Below are 17,520 nucleotides of genomic sequence, written 5' to 3'. Positions count from 1 at the left end.
CATATGTTTGTGTAATATCCATTCACCCAGAATACATATACATCTGTTGATTTTCTGCTGAAAGTCCCACAATCTCAGAACATGGATCCATTTTTTTTCATGGGGGCTGAAATTCCTAGAAACGAAACCAACCCCAAAGTACACTTTACTGTCTGTCTCTCTTACTCTTAGTACAGTTTTTTACAACTACTTTTCTTTGTTATAGGCATATGCCATTTATTCTCTACGTAGGAATATATATGCCATTCATTCATACTGATGGAAGACTTGTAAGGCTATATCACGGACTATGAATTCTTTTTATTCAAAATCGGAATTTGGGTTAGGTCACAAAGTGCTCTTATGAATCAATATTTATGAATATTAATGCACAGATCTTTTTTTTGAAAAACAGTGTGTTGAGTACATGCAAGCAGCGATACTCGTTCGATTCGTGCTGAATGTTCCTTGACAACTCTTCGAGTATTTTCTTTTGAATTTTCATGGTTCCTTTTATATATATGTCAGCCAACTGTACTCTTTTGTTGTTTCTTTGTTTGTCTGATTGTTTTTTGTTTGCTTGTTCTTTGTTTTGCAAACGCATTAAGCCATGCATCTCTCCATTTGCTTCAGAGAGTCATATAAGATGATTCACTTAGTATAGTGCTGAAAATCACCTATGTTTTCCTGCTTCCCTCTCCCATCTTTAGGGTTTTGATGTCCTCCTTGCCTTCTTCTTGTTTATTCTCTGCAACTCATTGCTCTTCTTGCATTTCCAATGATGGTTTTCTTATTTCCATTTCGTCTTGCTTCTTCACTATTCAGGGTAGAATTCTCAATCTTTCTTTTAGTATAAGTTTCAAACTGCTGAATTCTTTTATGTTTTGCTGGTATGTGAAAGTCTCTAGCTCTGCCGTTATTAGAAATGACGGTCTTGTGGCATTAGCTCCCCTAGTTTGCAGCTTTTTTTCTTTCAGGATTTGGGCTAAGTCCTGGCACTCCTTCCTGTCCTGCAATATTTCTGTCGAGATATCAGCTGGAACCCCTGTGGAGGTTCTGTTGTGACTTAGTTGCTTTCCTCTAGGTGCATTGAAAATCACTGGGTTGATCATGAACTTTGGTGATTTGAATGATATTACAGCTCCTTGTAGGTCTTTTGAGATTCCACATAATTTGGACGATGTTTGCTTCCTGGTTTTGTATAGATGATTGATTCTTGGCTTTCAGCAAAATTCAGTCTGATTTTTCTCCAAAAACATTTTCAGACTTTTCTTTTTTATATCTTGCTTTTCCCTCTGGAACTCTTATGAATCCTATTCTTTCATGCTTTGTCTTAACCCAGAATTCAACAGCAATATTTGCATTGGTTTTCTCTTGCTTTTCTATGTCATCTTCTGAATGAGGGATTTCTATTCTCCTGTGTTCACAGTCATTCACGAATCCCTCTGTATTATGTAGTCTGCTTAGGACTGACTTTAGCCATGCTATTATCTCATCCATTGAGTTTTCTGATTTTATTTTGCTCGTCTTTAGAGGTGCTCTTCCCCTTTTCTGGTATTCTGCCTTTTGTCATTCTGACACACTGTGGTTTTTCAGTGTTTCTCTCACCTCAATTTTCAATACTTGCTCTGATATTGTTTCATAATCTAGTTGTTTGAAAGCTTTTCTTTGTGCCTTCAATCTCTTTTGAACTGAAAATGGTACTTCCTGTTTCTTTTACTATGCTTCTTTATATCTACTGTTCAAGTACTATCAGGTATCTAATGTAGACTTGTAGGGCTTTTTAAGGGAAAGTTTTAATCTCTTGTGTGTGTGCAATTCCATGATATTTCTGTGAGGACAATTTTTCCTACACATTGATGCCATATCGTTTTCCTGTGTGTGTTGTCTTGTATATTTCTAATTGCTGGTGATGCCTTTGTTGTGATGAACACACCATACACTTGTCGTTTAGTATAACCTCATACTTACTACTCTTATGTCACTCTTATGAAAGTGCACAAAACCCTTCCTCTTGTGGAAACGAAGCATGTAAACTTTTCAGTTCTGTAGGCTTTTGATTGTCATTTTGGAGTGTTTCCAAAACAACATCATGACAGTGAGCTTGTCCTTTCTATTTCCATGGGAATATACCAATGTTACGAGTTCTTTCCAGAGCTTCTCTGTCTACAGAAAAATCTGTGGAAACATATCTAAGGATGCATTGAATTAGGGCCTGCTGCCATTATCATGCAGCCCCAGCTAGGTGTCCTCTGTGCTGCACCCTGTCAGTGCCATTCAAAATATAGCATCTGCATTTGGGAGATAATGGTGAATTTAATGCTTCATCTTCTCATGCTGTTGACCTAAACTAATGTTCTTTGTTCTCTCATCCTTGTTGCTTGGGACCATGAAGGCAACCACAGAGCTGTCCCGCATCCTGTGCCTCATACCAAACTGGTACTCCCATTCCAGGTTGTGAATGTAGCAGATCCTAAGGCTTTGGAAACTGATTTCAACCCCAAGGCCCTCTGGATCCCTCAGATCAGATGCATGATGTCTCTGAGCCTCACACGTGCTCTATTTGTAAAATGCCATGTTGGTCCCTGGGCCTGCAGATGCAGTGGATGTTGCCATGGAACATTTCAATAAACTCAACCTCACGGGACAGTGTGGTTGCTTTCTCATTGGGGACCCAGGTGAGTTTCCTCTCTGGATAGGGCCAACCACAATCCACAACACTCTCCGGTTACCTGAGGCTCAGTGTGTGCCATCATCCATAGCCATATCCCCCATTTTTCACAGCCACAGAGAGCCCACTTTTGGCAGCACCTATCTTGGTCTCATAATTTATTGTGGGGATAATTTCTGCTGATTGCTTTGAGTTCTGTCAGCCAAGCATCTGCTGTGTACTCTTCTAACACTCAGCATATCACTTTCAATCCCATGCGTCCTGTCCACTTGACAATGTGCGTCCAAATAAAACAGAGTTTCACCTTTGCTGCTCCATTAGCAGAGGTCAGGTCCTGCACTGATTTCCATTATCTACTTTGCCTTCTCCTACTTCCAGGTTTTCTGAGGTCTCATTCTGTCTTTGGAAGTTAGAGACCACTCTACAGCAAGTGTCATGGACAACTGGCTGGGTGATTGCAGGTTTATCATGCTGTGTACATGGGAGCGAGTGAGCATAGGTTCCACTGGTACTCTGCCAACTGGGCAATGATAAATCAACACATTCCATGTATAACTCACAGAAATGTGATTCTTGTTTACCTCTTTTTTCTATACAGCCATGGTTGGAAGGTTTGTCGGAAGACTCCAGTTTGACATTGTGCTGAAACCTCAGTTGCGGGCTTTCAAAAATTTAATAGAATTGAATTAAATATTTGGGGATTTATATGAAAATGAAGTTAGTTTTTGAAACATACTAAATCTACCTACAAGCCAGACTTGTCAAATTCAGGTACCGTTTTGTCAGCTCTAAGGGAAAAATAGATAGAGTTTAAAAAAGCAGTACAATATGTTGTAGGGGACAGGACCACTGTTTAATGTTGATGCCTCCAACACAAACAGGAACAATAAACTAAATATTGGAACCCTGAAATAACCCCCACCCAGTTTTTATATTTTGCACTTGGTGACCTTTCTTCCCAGTGACTCATACTGACCAATGTTTTCATTTCAAGGGGTAACATTTCTCTGTAGTAAGACAAAGGTAACCCAATCAACATACTTAGATATTGGCTTGGTTCCAAAATAACCGAGAGGCATTATAGCTATGAGAAAACTGCTGCTGCTTTGGTAGGCTATTGAGAACCAGGTGCTGTTTTATCAATGATGAGAATGATTAATCATCTGATAATGTTGGGTAAAGCAATTAATCCCAACCAAATCTGAACCCTCATGATATATTGCACCAGAGGCTTGAATGAAAGGAAAAGACAGTCCAAATAACATGTGTCCATATGTGTCTATGGCGGTTTTTACAATTCGTTTCACTAACTGACTTATAAATTTACCTATACTGTCTTGAAAAACTGAAGAGAAATACATATTCATGTTCAGTCAAATATTCCCCTCACTTACCACACTCCCTTCACCCCAAAGAAGACCTAATCCCAGCAGTTGCTGAATCTAGGGGAAGGTCATCATTTCTTTGTGTGAGCTAAATATTCATTTCTTATCTATTTTAGATGAGATAATTTGACCATTGAGGAGTTCAGTGTTGTGCACAGAGGGTCAGGTTGGTGGAACACTGGTTCTAGGAAGGGCTTGCTAAACTCCTACTGGCTTAATTGCAGCTCAGGTGTTGATCCTTTGAAATGGATGCCTGAGTGGAGGGGAGGGAAGAGCAAGTGTTTGATAGCTAGGCCCAACCCTGGGAAAAGTCTTAACATGGCTTCGTGCTTTGCGGTCTGATTGATTTATAATTTCCTTTTGGGATGTGTGGATTCTCATGACCTCTTCCAAGAACATGAGTGGTTTTATCATTACTGCCATCTCTTCTCTTTTAGACGTCAGGATTCTTAGACCAGTTATTGGAGCAGAGAATTGAGTACCTTCCTCAAGTGCACGTTTACCCTCCACAGGTTTCTGACAGTATCAGCGAGGCTCAATATGTCTCATAAGTGTCTTTCAAGGCTGGTATTCTCTACAGAAGACTCCATGCCAGTATTCTCCATTGTAGCAGAACAACCCTCATCAATGTGTTCACATCTCTCCTCAATCCATGCAGCCAGCCTTTCTGTCAGCTTCTCTTCATGTCTCCCATAAAATCGACTTCTACAGGACTTGGCAAGTCTGAAAGTACCTCAGAACCTCACCAGTAAGCTGATGACAGGGAGATCTTCCACTGTCTGCTGTTTCAGTTTCTAGAAACTGACCCGTGATCTCAAGCCATTGGGCAGCAACAGTATCTCGAACTTCCACAGCTTCCTGAACAATAGTCCTAAGCCAAGCTCCACAGAGGGCAGCAGCCCCTCCATGACACTGATCCAACCATGGAGCTCTGCCAAGTGAGATTGGATCCACAAGCCACAGCAAGAATCGTGGAACACACCAACATTACCCCTGGAATCCGAACGGTAACTGTCATCCCCAGTTGTTGCTGCATCTTGTCATTTATGGGGGAGGGGCTGCATCAGATGAGAGGTTCCTAAGGTAAATGTGATTCTCTCCATTAGTGTCCCATGGTCCTTTTTTTTTAACCCTGTTTCCTGAAGCTCAGTTCTGTAAACACAGTACAAACGGAGGGAAGTATGTCCATTTTAAGTTTATGGTTTCACCCATCTTTAAACTTTCTAACTGTTAGCAGTATCAAAAGTACCTCAATAGGAATCATATGTTTGTGTAATATCCATTCACCCAGAACACATATCCGTCTGTTGATTTTCTGCTGAAAGACACACAATCTCAGAACATGGATCCATTTTTTACATGGGGGCTGAAATTCTTAGAAAGGAAACCAACCCCAAAGTACACTTTACTGTCTGCCTCTCACACACTTGTTAAAGTTTTGTAGAGCTACTTTTCTTTTTTATAAAGCGTATTCCATTTATTCTCCACATAGGGTTGAATATGCCATTTATTCATCCTGTTGGAAGACTTGTAATCCTATATCACGGACTATGAATCCATTTTATTCAAAATAGGAATTTGATTTAGGTAATGATATGCTCTTAAGAATCAATATTTATGAATATTAATGCACGCATCTGTTTTCTTAATACAAGTGTGTTGAGTACATGCAAGAGGCGATACTGCGCTGTTGCGTGCTGAATGATCCTTGACATAAATTTGAGTATTTTCTTTTGAATTCTCACGGTTGCTTTGCATATATGTCAGCAAAACATACATTTTTGGTGTTTGTTTGTTTGTTTGATTGTTGGTTTGTTTGCTTGTTCTTTGTTTTCCAAACACATTAGGCCATGCATCTCTCCGATTGCTTCAAAGAGTCATATAAGGTGATTCACTTAGTATAATGCTGAAAATCACCAATGTATTCCTGTTTCCCTCTCCCATCTTCAGGGTTTTGATGTCCTGTTTGCCTTCTTCTTGTTTATTCTCTGCAACTCATTGTTCTTCTTGCATTTCCAATGATGATTTTCTTATTTTCATTTCTTTTTGCTTCTTCACTATTCAGGGTAGAATTCTCAATCTTTCTATTAGGATAAGTTTCAAACTTCTGAATTCTTTTAAGTTTTGCTGGTATGTGAAATTCTCTAGTTCTGCCATTATTAGAAATGGCGGTCTTGTGGCATAGACTACCCTAGATTGCAGCTTTTACTAATTCAGGATTTGGTCTAAGTCCTGACACTTCTTCCTGTCCTGCAATATTTCTGTCGAGATATCAGCTGAAACCCCTCTGGAGGTTCTGTTGTGACTTAGTTGCTTTCCTCTAGGTGCATTGAAAATCACTGGGTTGATCATGAACTTTGATGATTTGAATGATAATACAGCTGCTTGTATGTCTATTGAGATTCCACATAATTTGGACGCTGTTTGCTTCCTGGTTTTGTATAGATGATTGTTTCTTGGCTTTCAGCAAGTTTCAGTCTGATTTTTCTCCAAATACCTTTTCAGACTTTTTTTTTTTTATCTTGCTTTTCCCTCTGGTACTCTTATGAATCCTATTCTTTCATGCTTTGTCTTACCCCAGGATTCAACAGCAATATTTGCATTGGTTTTCACTTGCTTTTCTATGTCATCTTCTGATCGATGGATTTCAGTTCCCCTGTGTTCACAGTCATTCACGAGTCCCTCTGCATTATCTAGTCTGCTTAGGACTGACTTTAGCCATGCTATTATCTCATCCATTGAGTTTTCTGATTTTATTTTTCTTGTCTTTAGAGGTTCTCTTCCCCTTTTCTGGTATTCTCCCTTTTGTGAATCTGAGACTTTTTTTTTCTTTAGTGTTTCCCACAACTTTTTCAATACTTGCTCTGATAGTGTTTTACAATCTAGTTGTTTGTAAGCTTTTATTTGGGCCTTCAACCTCTTTGGAACTGAAAATGGTACTTCCTGTTTCTTTTAGTATACTTCTTTATATATACTGGTCAAGTAATATCAGGTATCTTATATAGGCTTGCAGGGCTTTTTAAGTGAAAGTTTTAGTCATTTATGTGTATACAATTCCATGATATTTCTTTGAGGACAGTTTTTCCTACCCATTGATGCCATGTCGTTTTCCTGTGTATGTTGTCTTGTATATCTCTAATTGCTGGTGATCCCTGTGTTGTGATGAACACACCATATTCTTGTCATTTTGTAAAACCTCAATTTTACTACGCTTATATCACTGTTCTGAAAGTGCACAGGACCCTTCCTCTTGTGGAAACGAAGCATATAAGCTTTTTAGCTCTGCTGGCTGTTGAATATCATTTTGGAGTGTTTCCAAATCTGCATCAGTGACAGTCAGCTTGTCCTTTCTATTTCCATGGGAATGTCCCAATGTTATGAGTTCTTTCCAGAGCTTCTCTGTCTACAAAAAACCTGTGGAAACATATCTAGGGATGTCATGCATCAGGGCCTGGTGCCATTATCGTACATCCCCAGCTAGGTTTCCTCGGTGCTGTACCCTGTCAGTGCCATTCAAAATGTAGCATCTGCATTTGGGAGATAATGGTGAAGGAAATGCTTCATCTTCTCACGCTGTGGACCTTGACCACTGTTCTTTGTTCTCTCATTTTGTGGCATGGGACCACGAAGGCAACCACTGAGCTGTCCCACATCCTCTGCTTCATATCAAACCGTAATCCCAGTCCAGGCTATGAATGTAGCAGATCCTAAGTCTTTGGAAGCAGATATCAACCCCAAGGCCCCCTGGATCACTCAGACCAGGTGCATGATGTCTGTGATTGAGCCTCACACGTGCTCTATAGGGTAAATGCCAAATTGGGCCCTGTGCATGCAGATGCAGTGGATGTGGCAATGGGACATTTCAATAAACTCAACCTCTCGCACCAGTGTTGTTGCTTTCTCATTGGGGTCCCAGGTCAGTTTCCTCTCTGGATAGGGCCAACCACAATCCCCAACACACTCTAGATCCCTGAGACCCAGCGTGTGCCATCATACATAGCCATATCCCACATTTTTCACAGACACAGCGAGCCCAAATTTTGTATCACAAATATTGGTTTCAGAATCAATTGTGGGTATATTTTGTGCTGATTTCTTTGAGTTCTGTCAGCCAAGCATCTGCTGTGCACTCTTGTGACACTCAGCATTTCTCTCTCAATCCCATGCATCCTGTCCGCTTGAGTGTGCATCCAAGTAAAACAGAGTTTCACCATTGATGCTCCATCAGCATAGGTCAGGTCCTGCACTGATTTCCATTCTCTACTTTTCCTTCTCCTCCTTACAGGTTTTCTCAGGCCTCATTCTGTCTTTGGAAGTAGGAGACCACTCTTCTGCAAGTGTCCTGGAAAACGGCCTGGGTGAGTGGATGTTTATCTTGCTGTGTATATGGGAATGAGTGAGAGTAGGTTGTTCTGGTACTCTGCCAACTGGGCATGGATAAACCAACACTTTCCATATATAACTCACAGAAATGTTATTCTTTTTTATCTCTTTTTTCTATACAGCCTTTGTGGGAGGGTTTTTCCAAAGATTCCAGTTTTAACATTGTGTTAATACCTCAGTTACTTTCTTTCAATAATTTAATAGAATTGATTTACATATTTGGGGATTTATATGAAAATGAAGTTAGTATTTGAAACATACTAAATCTACCTACAACCCACAATTGTCAAACTCAGGTACCATTTTGTCATGTCTAATGGAAAAATAATCAGATAGAATGTAAAATTGCAGTCCAAAATGATGAAGGGGAAAGGTCAACTGTTTGCTGTTGATGCCTCCAACACAAATAGGAACCATGAAATAAATATTGGAACCATGAAATAACCCCAACCCAGTGTTTCCCTTTTGCATGTGTTGCCCTTTCCTCCCAGTGACTCATACTGGCCAATTTTGGCATTTCAAGGGGTAACATTTCTCTCTAGGAAAACACAAGGAAACCCAAACAACATATTTACATGGAGGCTTGGTTCTAAAAGCACCTAGAGGCATTATAGCTAAGAGAAAACTGCTGTACCTTTGATAGACTATTGAGAACCAGTTGTTCTTCTATCAATGATGAGAATGCATAATCGTCCGATCATGTTGGGTAAAGCAAAGTAACCCAACCAAGTCTGCACCCCCATGATATACTGCACCCGGGGCTTGACTGAACAGAATAGACGGTCCAAAAAACTTCTGTCCTTATAAGTCTATGGCGACTTTTACAGTTTAGTTCTCTAACTGACTTATAATAGTTACCTATACTGACTTGAAAAACAGAGGCCTAATACATATTTAACTTCAGTCAAAGATTCTCCTCATTTACCACACTCCCTTAACCCAAAAGGAAACATAACCAAAGCATTTGCTGAATCTAGGGGAAGGTCATCATTTCTTTGTGTGAGATAGGTATTCATTCCCTATATACTTTCATCGAGACTATTTGACCATTGAGGTGTTCACTGTTGTGCACAGGGTGTGAAGGTGGAGGAACTCTGATTCTACAAGGGGCTTGCTCTCCTCCTACTGGCTTCATTGCAGCTCAGGTTCTGATCCTTTGGAATGGATGGCTGAGATGGGGGAGGGAATTGTAAGTGCTTGATAGCTAGGCCCAACCCTGGGAAAACGCTTACCAGGACTTGGTGTACTGTGCTCTGAATGTTTTTTAAATTACCCTTGGGACGTGTGGATTCTCACGACCTCTTCCAAGAACATGAGTGCCTTAATCACCTCTGCCATCTCTTCTGTTTTAGACATCAGGAATCTTGGACCCGTTCTTGGAGCAGAGGATTCACTACCTTCCTTAAGTGCACTTTGCCCTTCTGCAGGTATCTGCCAGTATCAGTGAGGCTCAATATGTCTCATGAAAGTCTTTTGAGCCTGGTATTCTCTACAGAAGTCTCCATGCCAGTATTCTCCATTGTAGCAGAACAACTGTCATCAATGTGTTCGCATCTCTCCTCAACCCGTGCAGCCAGCCTTTCTGTCAGCTTCTCTTCATGTCTCCCATAATGTCGACTTCTACAGGACTTGACAAGCCTGAAAGTACCTCGGAGCCTCACCAATAAGCTGATGAATGGCAGATCTCCCACTGTCTGCCCTTTAAGGTTCTGGGAAATGACCCGTGAACTAAGGCTATTGGACAGCAGCATTATCTCGAACTTACACAGCTTTCCAAACAAGAGACGTAAGCCAAGCTCCACAGAGGACGGCAGCCCCTCCATGACACTGATCCTCCCACAGAGCTCTGCCCCGTTACCTTGGATTCACCAGCCACAAGAAGCCTCACAGAACACACCAATATTCCACCTGGAATCCAACCGGTAACTGACATTCCCAATGGTTGCTTCATCTTGTCAGTTTTGGGGGAGGGGCTGCATCACACGAGAGGTTCCTAAGGTAAATGTGATTCTCTCCTTTAGTGTCCTATGGTCCATTTTTTCCTTCCCTCTTTCCTTTAGTACAGATCTCTATACAAAGTACAAACGGAGGGATGTGTGTCAACGTTAATTTTAAGGTTTCACACGACTTTAACCTTTCTAACAGTTAACAGTACACAAAGACCCACTATAGGAATCTTATGTTTGTGTAATATCCATTCACCAAGAATACATATCCGTCTGTTGATTTTCTGCTGAAACACACACACTCTCAGTACATGGATCCATTTTTTTCATGGGGTCAGAAATTCCTAGAAATGAAACCAATCCCATTGTACACTTTACTGCCTGTCTCTTTTGCTCTTAGTACAGTATTGTAGAGATACTTTTCTTTGTTATAGTCGTATGCCATTTTTTCTCTTCGTAGATTTGTATATGCAATTTATTCATCCTTTTCGAAGTCTTGTAAGGCTATATCACGGACTATGAATCCATTTTATTCAAAATAGGCATTTGGGTTAAATCACGATGTGCTCTTATGATCAATATTTATGAATTTTAATGCACACATCTGTTTTCTGAGTACAAGAGTGTTGAGTACATGCAAAGGCGATACTGCGTTGTTGCGTGCTGAATGATCCTTGACATCAATTTGAGTATTTTCTTTCAAATTACCATGGTTCCTTTGGATATATGTCAGCCAACCGTACTCTTTTGGTGTTTGTTTGTTTGCTTGATTGTCTGTTTGTTTGTTCTTTGATTTGCAAACACATTAGGCCATGCATCTCTCTGTTTACTTCAAACAGAGAGTCATATAAGCTGATTCACTTAGTATAGTGCTGAAAATTTCCTATGCTTTCCTGCTTCCCTCTCCCATCTTTAGGTATTTGATGCCCTCCTTGCCTACTTCTTGTGTATTCTTTGCAAATCATTGCTCTTCTTGCATTTCCATTAATGGTTTTCTTGTTTCAAATTCCTCTTGTTATTTTTCTATTCAGGGTAGAATTCTCAATCTTTCTTTAGGATAAGTTTCAAACTGCTGATTTGTTTTAAGTTTTGCCAGTCTGTGAAATTCTCTAGCTCTTCCATTATTAAAATGGTGGTCTTGTGGCATAGGCTACCCTAGATTGCAGCTTTTTCTCATTCAGGATTTTGTCTATATCCTGACACTCCTTTCTGTATTGCAATATTTCAGTCGAGATAGTAGCTGAAACCCCTCTGGAGGTTCTGTTGTGACTTAGTTGCTTTCCTCTAGGTGCATTTAAAATCACTGGGTTGATCATGAACTTTGATGATTTGAATGATAATACAGCTGCTTTTAGGTCTATTGGGATTCCACCTCCTTTAGACACTGTGTGCTTCCTGGTTTCCTATAGATGAATGTTTCTTGGCTTTCAACAAGTTTCAGTCTGATTTTTCTCCAAATAACTTTTCATACTTTTTATTTTTATGTCTTGCTTTTCCATCTGGGACTCTTAGGAATCCTAATCTTTCATTCTTTATCTTACCCAAGGATTCAACAGCAATGTTCGCTTTGATTTTCACTCGCTTTTCTATGTCATTTTCAGATCAAGGGATTTCTGTTCCCCTGTCTTCACAGTCATTCACGAGTCCCTCTGCATTATCTAGTCTGCTTAGGACTGACTTTAGCCCTGCTATTATCTCATCCATTGAGTTTTCTGATTTTATTTTGCTCGTCTTTAGAGGTTCTCTTCCCCTTTTCTGGTATTCTGCCTTTTGTGATTCTGAGACACTGTTGTTCTTCAGTGTTTCTCTCACCTCCATTTTGAATACTTGCTCTGGTAGTGTTTTGCAGTGTAGTTGTTTGAAACCTTTCTTTTTGCACCTTCAATCTCTTTGGAACTCAAAATGGTAGTTCCTGTTTCTTTTATATACCACTTTATCTCTACTGGTCAAGTACTATCAAGTATCTAATGTAGGCTTGTAGGGCTTTGTTAAGTGAAAATTTTAGTCTCTTCGGTGTATGCAATTCAATGATATTACTGTGAGGACAATTTTCCTTGACATTGACGCCATGTCCTTTTCCTGTGTGTGTTGTCTGGTATATCTCTAATTTCTGGTGTTGCATTTGTTGTGATGAACACACCATAATCTTGTCGTTTAGTATACTCTCATTTTTATTATGTTTATGTCACAGTTCTGAAAGTGCACAGGATCCTTCCTCTTGTTTAAATGAAGCTTCTAAAAGCTTTCAGCTCTGCAGGCTGCTGTATGTCATTTTCGAGTGTTTCTAATACAGCATCGTGACAGTGCACTTGTCCTTTCTTTTCCCATGAGAATATCCCAATGTTACCACTTCTTCCCATAGCTTCTCTGTCTACAGAAACACCAGTGGAAACTTATCTAAGGATATCATGCATCAAGGCCTGCTGCAATGATCCTGGAGCCCCACCTAGTTGTCCTCGGTGCTGTATCGTGTCAGTGCCATCCAAAATATAGCATCTGCATTTGGGAGATACTGCTGAAGGAAATGCTTCATCTTCTCATGCTGTGGACCTTGACCACTGTTCTTTGTTCTCTCATTTTGTGGCATGGGACCACGAAGGCAACCACTGAGCTGTCCCACATCCTCTGCCTCACACCAAACTCTAATCCCAGTCCAGGCTCTGAATGTAGCAGATCCTAAGTCTTTGGATATTGATTTCAATCCCAAGGCCTCCATGTGTTCTGTGACTGAATAGGAGGTTTTTTATCTCACAGGATGCTTCACATCCAATTCTAAAGGCCTATAGGCTGCAGGTGTAATTCAATTCTTACATGTCTGTAGGGCAGACATGAACATTATTTGGTAATATGACCGTAAGTTCATACATTGCATTTAATCTGCCGGCTCTGTATCTAATAAATTTTTAAATTCCAAACACTTGAAGAAAATTTGCAGAACATGTCTTTTTGCCTGTAACTAGTTGCAAAAACTGAAGGCACAACTCTACCACAAACCCCAGTGTTTCCGGTGGAGAAAGCCCTTTAATTTTACAACCTCTATGTAATGCAGTGGTTCTTTGGGTGAGATGAGGGATACCAGAGTATTTTGTTGGGAAACTAGCGTGTCATGACAAGTATTCTGGGACTTGTTACAGTTGAATCTCTACTTTCTATAGCCTGGACTCATTGCAGAGGCAATATTTGTGTGGTAACAAGCTTCTGAATGCAAGTGTATCTAGGAAGACAACAGAGAAAATATAAGTGATACAATGTAATGGAGGGACTTCAGAGCAGTGAAAATGGTGACTTTGACACCACCAGCTGCTGACGTGAAATTCGCAGGAATTTGTGAGAAGTGATGGGTGACTCATTGCAAGCAGGGGAGTCCTGAAGTTTTGCAGTGGACAGGCAAAGGGGAGACCAGAGATGGTGTCCACCTGGGGGCTGAGTATTTGTGTTCTGAATGTGAAAATGTCTGGTCCCCTGTTCAATTTTGCAGCCACAACTTCACATGACTCAGGGCATTATTTGCACCAGAAAACCATAAAAACGTAACCTCTGTTTCCTAAATTGTTTGTTCTCGATCTGAGATTATTGTCCTGTGGTGGGAAGGTAAGTGGGTGATGGGGCCTATTACATCACCCCCTTTCACTAAAATTCTACCTAGCTGTTTTTCACCCTACTTCTAGAGGTGCTGTCATTCTGTTTTACCTAGAGCTGTAAGACGGGCTTGCCTGAATCCTCACATGAAGAGGGATGATTTTGTGTAGTTTTAAAAAAATTGCTTGGGTCATGTGGTCCTTTGTTCCCTCCATTGGAAATCACTATTCCAGAGCAAATATTATGCATCTAAAGAAACTGTGTTATTTCTAAGATGTCTTCAGAAGTTTTGCAGTAGGTTTAAATCTTTGCTTGGTGATGGCATCTTGACTGAAAGAGGCAGCTCTCATTAGGGGCTTTATTTGCTTCCTGTCTGAGGGTTCCATTACTAGCTGTAGGGTGTTCATAGGCAGAGTTAGAAAGTTACGTGGTCTGAGAATCCTACCTTGCCTGAAGCTGGGAATTGGCAGAAGAATCAGTTATGGAAGGAAGGCTTTAGGATTATCTGGTAGCAGAGTTCTGGAATCCAAGCCCTGGGAAACCTCAGCTCTTGTAGGGTATGTTCTGTAACAATAGGCTATTTGATAATTTTAATACTGGTTATGCAATGTAGAGTTGGGAAAGGCTTAAAAGTAATACAACCTTAAAAAAGAATCTTCCGGGGAGGGTATAGTTCAAGTGGTAGAGCTCATGCTTAGCATGCACAAGATCCTGGATTCAATCCCCAGTACCTCCTCCAAAAATAATTGCCTATGCCCTGCCAAATACAAATAATTAAATAATACAATAATAACTAAATAAAAATATTAAGAAAGAATCTCCAAATATTTTAAAGAAGACAGTTCTCAGAATGAGAGCTTTTCTGCATAAGACTAACTCTTCACATTGGAAGCAGGGAGAAGGTGTAACTTCACCTATGATAACTTAAAAGGTAAAACTTACCCTCCCACTTGGCTGTTTCCTGGTGTATGTTCATCTTCCACATCTGCAGTTTCAGACATGATGTGTCATTTTCTGGTACTCCATTCTGCTTCTGAGTGAGAGACTGACACAAAGTCATATAGCAATTGAAAACTTGTACAAAGGACTTTATTGTTAAAAATGTAGACCTGTGGCAGGGTGCTGCATTTGCAAGTGACTCTCAGTAAAGAGGACATTTAAAAGAATGCAATGTTATTTATTCTTTATTCCTTTAAGCCTTTGAATAGAAGATTTTCTTTGCAGAGTTTCTGGAGTACATCAGAAACAGCAGGAACTAAAAATAGCTTTAAGAAAGCACCAGTATAGACGTTGCTTATTGTATGGTATCTGTCTTAAAGTTAATTCTTTAAAGCAGAAAGTTGTAACTCTTAATTTCTTAAGCAAATATAAACATTCATGACTCAATGACATTCTTTGCAGAGCTGCTTTTGCTTCCATTCTGAGCATTGAAATGCCTTCTATGATAGTTCTATTGGCCCTCAATATTTTATTTTCCCTCTGTTGTGAACTTAGGTTATTAAACTTGAAGCAGATATAAATATCATTAACTTGCTACATATGTAGATATTCAGTGTTACATGGTCAGAAAGTTTGTGTACATCATATGTATCTACATAATTCCCCCCTTTCCAACTGTGTTCCTGATGAAGGGATGGTGGGAAATGGCATTATGGGGATGTGTCTTACAGTACACAGTGTTACCCCTGTTCCCTCTACCAGATCTGGATATTCTTTCATCTTTTGGCTTCTAGACTTACTAGCTCTTTTTCTTAAGCCAGGTGTAACTCATCCCCCTGCATGTGCACACACACACACACACACACACGGCCATAGGGAGTAGCAGGCACCATCCCATTCTCCCACTCCAGCTCTGGACCCACCCACTGGAGGCAGTGTCTTGCACTAATTCGTTTGTAAGTTCCCTTTAAAAACTCGAGAGGTTGGGAAACAGGACTGATATCCATGCCTAGTAGGCAGGCCCTCAAGGGATCAGGTGTCTCTCAATTAGTGTTGATTCTGGTCCTGGGGACACAAGCAAGGATAACTTCTATGGTTAATGCCAGGTTATCTTAATGTTTGAGTACCTGGGTTTCATGTCTTCCTCTACCACCTGTGTGACCCATGATTCCCACATTTCTGTCTCCCGCTAGACTTTTTCTCTCCAACTCTGAACTCTTACAATCTTCTGCTGATTTGACATCTTCACTTGGAACTCTGATATCTTAAAACCAACATGTGTAAAAACTGAGCTCTTGCTCCTCCTAGTCCTCCTTCCCCCCCCAAACTGGTTCTTTCTGCAGCCTTCCCCATTCAGTTAGTGGAAACTTAATCCTTCCAGCTGCTTGGGTCAAAAAACTTGGAGTTATTCTGACTCTCACTGACATACCACTTGCATTCTGTCAACAGATCTGGTTTAACATTGCCTTTAAAACGTATCTAGAACCCAGCCACTTTTCACCATGGCTTCTGACTCCACTGCTGCTTCCCTGCCCTGAGCCACTGTCCTCTCCTCCTGCACAGCCCCTCTCAGTGGCTTCCCTCCTTTCATCTCTGACCTGTGTCGACTCTTCTTACCCGGCAGTCAAGTGAGCCTTTGAAAACCAAAGTTAGATTGTGTCATCCTTTTGCAGTGCCTCCCCATTTCACTCTGGGTAAATGCCACAGTCCTTACAACGTCCTCCAAGGCCCTACAGGATCTGCACTGTCCCCTCCCCGCAGCCCCAGCCCTGCCTACCATCCTGGAACACGCGAGGGGTGTGCTGGCCTTGGTGATGGTTCTTCCATCCTACCTGGGCCTTCTCACCTCCTAGGCCTAGTTCTAACCTCAGGTCTCACTTTGGCCTGCTCTGATATTTAATGCAACATCACCCTCATCCCATACTCTCAACTCTCTTTACCTCGCCCTTTTTTTTTCCATGGTTCCTCTTTCCTCACATGCCACCTCCTTTGCTGCTCTGTTGTGTGAATTGTCATCTCCAACCCCCGCCCCAGCTAGACTCCAAGCTCTGTGAGGACAGGAATTTTTTTTTTTGTTTTTTGATCTATTCCAAGTGTCTAGACTACTCCAGGGTACATAGTAGGCAGTTAAAAATTATTTGCTGAATAAATTAAAAGACTATTAAAAATGAATCATCCTTTCAGGAACAGGTGAGGAAAGGAAGCTGCATGAAGGAACATGGTACAGTAAATAATGATATTTGCCTGTTGTTCTTTCTGTGATATATATATATATGTATATATACATATATATATATACATATATGCTTAATTTAGTATCCCAGTTTCTTAATTTAATAGCTGTATTAAGGTATAATTTACAGGCCACAAAATTCACACATTATAATCGTACAAGTCAGTCATTTTAGCTATTTCTAGAGTTGTGCAACTGTGTCTTGAAAAAGTCCCATTGTGTCCATCCATATGCAGTTAGCCCTCCCCCCAGTGGCACCCTGATTTTAATTTTTTTTGGCAATCACATCGCAAAAGAATAATTTACACAGTAGTACTAATATAGCTTTGCACTTTTAGAAATGACACACTTAAATATCAAATCAATGGTCATTGCTGAATGTAGGTAGCAATATTAGACATTGGT

Source organism: Camelus ferus, unplaced genomic scaffold, assembly GCF_009834535.1.
Source record: "Camelus ferus isolate YT-003-E unplaced genomic scaffold, BCGSAC_Cfer_1.0 contig1193, whole genome shotgun sequence".
NCBI classification, from domain to species: Eukaryota; Metazoa; Chordata; class Mammalia; order Artiodactyla; family Camelidae; genus Camelus; species Camelus ferus.
This window is presented reverse-complemented; position numbering follows the sequence as displayed.